The following is a 9,656-nucleotide window of genomic DNA, read 5'->3' on the forward strand; positions in this document are numbered from 1 at the left end:
GGGGGGGGGGGAGCTGGCAGGGGGGAGGGATATGCCTGTGCCCTACCTCTGCCCCTCACTCTTAAGCCCCCAGTGCTGCCTTTGCCCCTCACTCCTGACCCACAGCCCCCTATCCCCCCAGCCCTGCTGTGTGCGCATACTGAGTACTGGGGTCGTTTGACCCCAGTACTCTTTCCTGCCATGGCAGGGGGTCGGACTAGATGATCTTCTCAGGTCCCTTCCAACCCTAGAAACTATGAAACTATGAAACAAGCACACACACTCTCTAAGTTGCCGGGGCCGGCACACATGACCACCAACAGCCAGTCACCTTGCCCACTGCTCCCAACCCCAAGCATTCAAGCTGCTTGTGCTTGTGAAAAGTGGAGGCAAAGCAAAAACCTGGACATTTGCTCGCATTTTAAAAACCTGACTGGACACGAGGGCAGAGGGTCAAAAAGGGATATGTCCAGGAAAACCCAGATGTATGGTAACCCTACCAAGAAGGCTTAATAACCTTTCACCCAAAGTTTTCCCAGAGATGGTGGGGGTCTTCACTTGGCTTCCCTGGCAATCCATAGCACTCCTACATCAGAGGGGTCCTTCTTTACTTATATCCTGGGAAGGGGAGTTTGCCTCTTGCAAGTATGTGGGATCAGATTGCTGATGTCCCAAACAGCACAGAAGACTCTGCTTCAGCAGTCTGTACTATGCAGATGCAGTTTCCCTGTCCACCCTCAGGCTCCTGCTCTTTCTATCTCTACATTATATCTGGGATAACTCCTTTCTCCATGACTCTCCCCCAACTCCCTCAGAGCCTCCGTGTTCTCTCATATGTCACTGAACCCCAGCTGCATGTCTTGCTGGCAGCTTTGGCTACACAGGCCTTGAGTGGGATGATGCTATAAGTGTATTCTTCCCTAGTGCAGGCTGACCTTTGCAATGCAGAAGGACCTACACTTGCTAGCAATTCCCTGCAACACAGTGGACCCATGGAGCATCTCATAGGACTCTCTGATGTGGGTCCCCCTCTCCAGCCCATTGCTGAAGAGCAGGTATAGGGGTGCAGGCCCCTGGAACTACCCTTTGGGGAGTCCCAAGTCCCAGACTGCCTGGGTATGGGTAAAATCTCCCCAAGAGGGTGCCGCCTATAGACTCTGTTTAGTCGCTTATAATGTTTTAAAATTAATTAGTGTTTACTTTTGCTTTTTCTTTATTCTAATACATTTGGATTTTATGTTTACACTGCTTATGAGGAAGGGGTGTTGGTTTTATTGAACACCCTAGTGATTCATTTAGTGTTTCCCAGTGTGACAAATGGGGCCTGAGACCCTGGGTCAACACGCTTGCAGGCCCTGCGTGGGCAAACCAAGACCTCCAACCCTAGCAGGAAGACTTATGTGGGAGGCTTCAAATGGCAGAGTCACAGCCATGTATAGTGTCTGCGCCAAGACTGAAAAGCCAGCTGTCAATCAAGCTGGGTGATGCTAGGCTGATGATGTCTGTGGTGGGCCAGTAGGGGGTGCTCCTGTGCTAAGCCACCCACATCACTGCTCCCGACCACCTTCCAGGCTCCAAGTGCCTCCCTGGGGGCACCTTGTGTCTGGCTGACCCCCTTCCTGGAGCACACCCGCTAGTCTGGGGGTAGTGCCACCACCACCCAGAGTCTGGCCTGATCTTGGAACTGTGCACCCTGGGAAACACAGGCCTAGTAGGCCTCGAGGATACTTAACCCACTTCAAGAACTTGGGGTGTTTCCCTCAGACTGAAGCACAAATAGTGGTCTCCCTTAGCTGAACAAAGGGGACCCCAAGGCATAATCTAGCCTCTCTCCCAATAAGTCTCCCACACTAGGTACAAAGGAGAACTTTATTGGTTACAAGGAGTATGTTTGGAATAGGGTATAGAGCAGAGCAATATCAGAGAAATCCCATAGAGCAAACTGGCATGCACCTGAGTTACTGCAAGCTATATATCTAATTGGATCTCAGGTAGTCTCTGGAGGCAGGCAGTTCATTGATCATGAGTTCCAAGAGAGAGAGCAAATTTCAGACGGTCCAGCTCTTCTTGCTTTGAGTTTTCACCATGGCTACTGCCCCTCCTCCTGGGCAGTCCTAACTTATATAGCCCTAATGACCTCATTGACTTGGTCCAATGGAGACCAGCACCTGTTGGCTGCCAACCAACCAATTTGAAATGCATCACTGGTTGCTGGGCAGACTGGCAGGGTCTATAGCCCATTCCCAGTCAGGTTGGCATTGCTTAAAACAATAGGGAGCATAAGCCCCTCACCCACGTATGTGATGCCAGTCACGTAAGCAGAGGGAGCAGGTTTCCCCCCTCCCTCAGGAATGTATCCAGCTCAGGTTACCTAAAGAGTTTGGATGTCTGCCCTCTGCAGGGCCCATGTTAACCAAATTGTCACAGAGCAGAGTTTTTGGGGAGAAACAGAGGTGGCATTCTGCCACAACGTCAGTCACTGGTGCTGCCATGGGAAGGATAAAAGGCACACAGAGTGCTGGTAGCAGCGGGGAAGAGACTGCTCCTGGCCCAGTGGGGGCCAGAGCTGAGGCAGCCTTTGAGCCCCATGGAAGGGAGGCACTGAGGCTGTGGAGAGCCCAGCCAACCGGGAGGACATAGGGGGCTCTGTCGCAGAGCACTTAGGTGCCCTGCTCCTTTGAAGAGTGCAAAACAGGTAGGGAAAGAGCCCTAGCAGTGAGTGGGGAGCCCCAGCTGCTGGTTACCAGGGGCAATCAGAGTGAGTTAGTGGTCCACACCTGCCAGCAGTCAGCTGACTGGAAGGGGCAGGGCCTGTCTCACATATAAACCCCACAGCTGAGGCCAGGAGAGCAGTTCCCTGCCAGTAGCCAAAGGGGAAGGAGCTCTCCCAGAGCAACCAAAGGGGAGAGGCCTGACTGTAGGTACAGCCTCTGATACTGGTGAGGGATGGAGCACCCCTGGTGTGGCTTGAAGGATGTTATAGCTGGGTGGCTTGAATTTACGTTATAGCCTAGGGGCTTGTGTTTTCTTTGCTATTTAAAACCAGTGGTTTGGGTGAGGATATTAGGGAATGGAGGAGGCCTCATAGGGGACCCACAGCAGCGTGGGGACCCTAGCACCAGAGAGGGTGCAGCATTTGGGGTGCACCAACTCCAGCACCAGACAGGGTGCAGCATTTGGGGGTGCACTGACCCCAGTGCCAGAGAGGGCGCAGCACTTTGCAGGGCCATGGAGAGCCTGAGCACCAGGGAGGCGCAGAGCGAGACAGGGCCATGGAAAGCCCAGAGCGCCAGTGAAGGTGCAGTGTGAGTCAGGGCTGTGGAGAGCCCAGGGAGGACCAGGGGGCCAAATTATAATGAGGCCCAGACCAAACAACATCAGTTCCATCTGTGAGGCTTGGGGTGTGGTAAAGGAGTGGTTGGAGCCACGCATAGCCCATAAGGCTAGGATGCCCCAAAACACCCACTGCGGGACCCACAAGGGGTCTAGGAGCCCATGGGGTCAGAAAGTACAGCAAAACTGTGTCCAAGACAACATAAAGGCAGCCTCCCTATTATATATTTACCATCAAAGACGTGGCAAGTAAGAATCAAGGGTGCCCATTGGGCCAACTTGGCACAGTAAGGGGGCCTTGGGGAGATCACAGCCATCCTGCAGGACCCCACGCTGTGACAGGCTTGCATTCACTGGCTGAAGGAATGAGCTGGTGTCCCTCCCCTCCCCTTCCCTCCCCATCTGGATTTAAACCCTGGGAAGCTGAGGGGTTTTGAGGGTCCAAGAGAGATAGTGGACCCAGGGGAGTCAACCGCATTGGAGCAGAGGATTTTTTTCTGCTTCTCTATTTTTTTCCTCATTGTTGTTGTTGCTGCTGCTTTATCTCCCTTTTTTGAATTGCGAGGAGGTCCCTTAAGAGGATGGGAAGAGCTAGTGGGCTCTTAGTCCTCAGCGGACCCTCAGGCAGAGGATAAGAGTGCGCTCACAGGCCTGATAGCACTGGCCCCTAAGGCAGAGGGGCAGAGCCTGGAACAGTGGCTGGAATTCACCAAAGACAGGAATCAATTGGGACCAGAACCCTGCACTACAGGAAATCATTGTTACAATGATGGCTGATGTGTGGCCGGGGTGTAGGGGAGGTGGAGCCTCAAAGCTAACCGCACCAGGAAGCGTGACTATCTCAAGGGGGCTCTCTATTCCCATCACACTGAACCCCTCCCTTGAAATCTTATATCAATAGAATTGTGGCAGGCAAGTTGAGAGGAAGAGCCTACTCACTTGTGGTACCTGGAAAGGGAAAGATCGCTGGCTGATAAGTATTAGCACTGCACCCAGGTAGACTGGGTGTGGGCCTCGAGCCAAGGTAAAATATACTTGATCACCCCAAAATTGAACCCAGACCTTTTTGCTGCTGACAGGTGCTCAGCAGAAGGGTTACACAAGTTCAGCTCCCTAGTCTGTCTGATGGGATTTGAATTTGCAGTCTCCTGGGAGAAGGCTGTAAGGTACTGTAGCATATGGCCCTGGATTAAACTTTCCAACTTTGCACACACTACTTAATATTCATTGCAACAGAGAATGACTCTTTAGTGAGGAAGTTAGGATACTTACCTGCATTTCAGTCTCTCCTGTGCTTAATTTTGTATTCTTTATACAAATGAAAAAAGAGGGGAGCATGTTACAAAAGTATGTGTGGTACAGCTTTTTTTTTTGTCATACCACCTCTTCATACCATATACAAGGCAGCCTGGCTCTCCATTGGAAGTACTGGCAAGTTAAGGCGAAGGGAGCCAAGATGCCTGGAGCAATGTGTACCAGAGCAGATCAACTGCATGTGTGATGGGAAGTGATGATCCTGGTTTGGCACCCAATATCAGCCCATACCATGTCCATTAGGAACATTTTCAGTGATAATGCAGGTTTTCAGGATCTGGTCCCTGGCAGAACTCCCGGCCTCTGATACAAATGTTCACTGCACAGGGATACCCCAGTCTAGTTCATGTAGGATCCATTTCCCCTCATGCCATTCCCCAAGTCTCTCTCCCAATATGGCAAATGTGATTCAAAAGATGAATCCAGAGATTTCAAATAAGGATCCAAAGTGTCAAAAATATTCTAACCTTTTTGTGGTTTTTTCTGAGTTCTTTGCAACAGAATTGCTGTATTTTTCTGTAGTCCAACAAGTAAAAACTAGAAGTTGGCATTTTCTGAGGGGTGCTTTGAGCCTAAGGGTGCTTTGAGTCTAAAAAGGAGAACCACTGCCTTGCTGTCTTTTATACTCTTTTTTTCTTTGTGTGTGTAGAAGGAAGAAGGCTGGAAGGAGTGTTTTGTTCTCTTTAAGGGTTTTTCTTTTGCTTCTCATCCTAGAAGTGTCAGGAATGTCTGTGTAGCTTTAGAGGTAGTGGCAAAACAGCTGTAATACAAACAGGGAACTGACAGAACCAAGCAACTGTAGTTCAAGCTTCAGTATAAAGGCTGCCTAAGGCCTAATTAACAAAAGTAACTACATGACTTTATGCCTCAAGATTTAGGGTAAGTGATAAACAATAGAGCTAAGATAGCTAATATCCGAGATAGATATAGAAATAGCTGCCAGGAATTTGAAGATGCATCAGAAGAGGGGTGATGAAGCAGCTCTAAGGACTAAATAGATATGCAATAACTCATGGTGCACTGAACCTTTCTGGGGTAATACAATGGTGCATTACTACCACAGGAGAGGAGAATTGAGACGAGCCTTGCCTGCCTCTTTCAGGGTTTTTCAGCAGGGACATGCAAGTAGAATAACCCTCAGAAGTGCTGCTGATTCTTTTTTTGTATTTCAACCTGTTCTGCATGTTTGCCTCATTAAGGTGCAGCCCCAAATCACTTGTCCCTGGACATTAGGGTTTTTTTGCCCAGTGCTTTAAAAAGCTGGGCCACCCATCCCAGGAAGACTGCTGCTTCCCTCTTCTCAGCTCCCCGGGACTATTATTATTAATTGTTACTGGCCAGCTTATTTTCTAGACTTGGTGGAGAATAGGAGTTTCCTCTTGCCAGGTGTTTGCATCAGGAGAACACATTGATGGCCCATGTAGAAGGACCTACTTTGTCCCCATTTCCTCCCAGAGTTCCTGGGAGGCAGCAGAGATGAGTATGTAGAGAAGGAGTGTATTTTTCTCTTGGCTCTGAGACTTGATGGCCCAATGTCTTGGGAGGGGTCCCCAGACTCAAGGACATAGTCAGAAGAGCTGATAGGACGGGCTTAAGAGGCACCACAACAGGCTGGCCCCTGCCACACTGTACCAGTGGCTGCTGGTCAATAGGGGGATCTCAGGTGCCGCCCCACCAGTTTCAAAATGACATGATCAATCATGTCATGATTATGCAGGCTGGTCCAGTCTGCTACACATATGCGCAGTAAGGCACCTTGGGGCAATCTTACCGTTCCAATGACGCATGCGCAGTGGAAACACTTGACCAGTTTGAATAACTGAAATAGCTGCTTGTTTAAGTGGGCAGTGGGGCACCTGTACTGATGCCCCAGCCTGGGTAAAGAGCTACTGGGAGGAAGGCGGAAGATTGGGTGCCATGTGCAGACATGCATTGGCTCCAGGCAGCCTCCAGAGCAGCTCCAGCAGGTAAGTGGGGGAGAGGGGCATTGAGGCCCCTGTAGGGAGGGAACTGGGCAGGGCTGGGGCTGCTGCCCAGCCAGGTGGAGCTTGGGGCTGGGGTTGCAATGTGGAGCAGCAGGGAGCAGGACTGGACTACAGGTGGCTCATCCAAGGGAGGGCTGGCTCCCCACTGCCACGTGCACTGTGGGGGAGCCATGCAACATTTCCCGCCTTTGGCTCCCCTGCGCCATGCCCCTGGATGACCCATCAGGCTCTGACTGTCCCACGACCTGACCCGGCCGGGGCTCTGTTCACAGTGAATGGGGCCCCAGCTGGACCGCGTTGTGGGACAATCAGAGCCCGGCAGCTCCTCCAGGAGCGCAGCACCAGGCAGCCAAGGGAGATCCATGGCTCCCCCCGCCCCAATCTTTGCACGGGGCACAGGAGGGCTGCAGCGGTGCTCTGCCTGCTCCATGCCTCGCTGTTGCTTTTGAAAGCAGTGTGGCGCAGTGCCATCTACCTCGCTGGCTGGCCCGCCCAAAGGATGTGCCACACCACTTTCAAAGGCAGAAGCGAGGCATGGGGCAGGCAGAGTGCAGCTGGCAGTTGCAGCCTGCCTGTGCCTCGTGCAAAGATTGGGGAGCCATGGGTCCACCTTTGCTGCTGGTGCCATGCCCCTGGAGGAGCCGTTGAGCTCTTCCTGGGGATGACGCAGGGCAGGCGTGGGGGTCCTGCAGGCTCTGTCCCCCTTGGCCTGGCAGTGCAGCCGAGGCTGGCCCTGTTCCGGCTCCCCCCAAGGAAGTGTAGGGTATGGCCTGGTGTGGGGCGGCAAATTTATAGGGGCAGCCAGTGATGGACAATGACTGGGCGCAGAGAAAGGGACAGGAGCAGTGTACCCTGGTCCCAATCCTGGCCCTGGCTGTGCTCTGATCCCTGCCCAGTCCCAGCCCCATTTCCCCCTATGGCCCTTCCCCCCCGCAGATTTTCCTGGGGGGTAGTGCACATGCATGAATGCACGTATTCAGCCCCCCAATTTTTTCTCCCTTCACCTATGTCACTGGCCCCACCTGTTTCCAAGTTCACCAGCCGCACCTGCGCTGTACATAGCAGGAACTCAGACTACCCTTCCTGCATGTGTCTTATATAATGGCTATGTTTCAGGCCTTGCAGCCCACTATGCCCAGTCTCTCCTAATCCCACAAACCTCTGTTCTGGCCAAACTCTCACAATTCATTAACCCAGCAACCATGGGGAGCTCTGGAGTGTGCTGAATAGGTCAGGGCCTTCTGGTCAGATCAGTGTGGGGGTGGGGAAGGGGGTGGCCTCCTTTGCTGTGGGGGATCTGTCTTCTATCTGCCTGGGGACTGCTGAGCATGTCTGAACCAGCTACTCCATAGCCTTGTCTAGGAGGGTTCAGACAGGACTGATCCTGCCCTGAGCAGGGGCTGGGCTAGACGAGCCCTCCTGAGGGCCCTGCTAGCCCAGCTCTGCTAGGACTCTGATCTGCATGGGGTCCCAACCCAGCCTGGTGTAGACCCTAAGACTCCATGCCCATGGCTCCTTGTGCCCATCCAAGCCTTCAGTCAGTTTCTGTCCATGGGTAGGAGAAGGACCCACTTGGTATTAATGGTTTGAGACAGAATCAGATCATACTTGGACACCTGAGGCCCAGTGAGAGGCCTTTTGTAGTTGGGGGTGAGGGGGAAAGGCAGGCAGGATATGGCCCAGGGTCCCTGGCCAACTGCCATGTGCAGGTCCTGACACAAAGCTGCTTTGTGATGTAGCTCCTATGTCACTCTATCACCATGGAAACCAGGGATGGGCAGGGAATAAATCCTAGCCACCGGTGCTTTCTGATCAGTCTCAGCGCAACCCAGGAGACTCAGGTGTAGGGAGAGGTTTTGTTTGTTGGAAATTGTTAGAGTTAGGAGATTAGTTTAGATAGATTAGAGAGTTTTTAGATACTGTAGTAGATAGGTAGTAGATAGGAGACCAGATAGGAGGAGATAAAGAGTCAATACATAGAGATAGTGGAATAGAGTAAATAGAATACTTAATATAGATCTTGGAGTGATGATACGTAGGGAAGAGCTTAGGTCCCCAGGGCCTCATGGTCCAAGCACTTGGCTTCTTGCTCCTATCCCTCTCCCATTACAGACCAGCTGCTCTGGCCCGGGTGGCAGGGAGAGACGGCCAAGAGACTGCCCAGTGCGGGTAAGGGGCTGGTAACACCTTGGGGTTTTGCAATGAGGTGTGAGGCTGGCATGAGAGTTGCAAAGGGTTCCTGGTGCTCCAGCCTCCTGCTGCCATGGGGGGGACCATGTGCTTGTGCTGCTGCCTGGGATTGCTCTTTTAACCACTTCCTGTGCTCATCGGTGGAGGAAGAAAAAATTATTTGGGAGAGCTGAGCATGTACATGCATGTGAGTGTGCTCAGCAGCTCCCCCCACACACACCCCTCAAATGTGGCGTGGGATGGAGCTGCAAGCAGCTTGTCCGGAGTGCACCTGACATGGGGAGGGGGTGGTGGCTCCCGCTGATGCACGCATTCTGGGAGGACATGGGGGCTTATGCCCCTGGATCTCCACAGGGGAAGGCAGGCTGCTGCTGTGGGCTGGGGCCAGCGCTGCACCAGGCCTTTCCTGGCACGGGAGGTGGAGGGTATGGTTGGGCCGCACTGAGCTCAGGATGGGCAGCAGTGGTGCTGGGAGGGGGAATAAAGAGGAGCTACAGTGAATTTTGGGGTGGCTGCAGCCCCCCTCATAGACTGTTCCCAGCACTGCCTCCACTTACCCTGAGCGTAGCCTGACACAGCCTGCCCCCCACCGGGAAGAGTTCAGTGCAGCCCTGGCCCCAGCCCACAGCGGCAGCCTGCCTCCCCCAATGAAAATCTGTGGGCACATGCCTCCCATGCCCTCCCAGGTAGCGCATAGCAGCAGGAAGCATGACCCCTCACCCCTGCTGCAGCTGCCAGAAGCCCGTGGCCAGGCTGTCTTGCGGCCCTACCCCTGCCCCACATTTGGGGGGGCTAAGCCCCATTATCCCCCTCCTTCTGCTACCTATGCCTGCACTCTTAGCTCATAAGCTCAAG

This window comes from Gavialis gangeticus, unplaced genomic scaffold (genome assembly GCF_001723915.1).
Source record: "Gavialis gangeticus isolate Ggan-Ray unplaced genomic scaffold, GavGan_comp1, whole genome shotgun sequence".
Lineage (NCBI taxonomy): Eukaryota > Metazoa > Chordata > Crocodylia > Gavialidae > Gavialis > Gavialis gangeticus.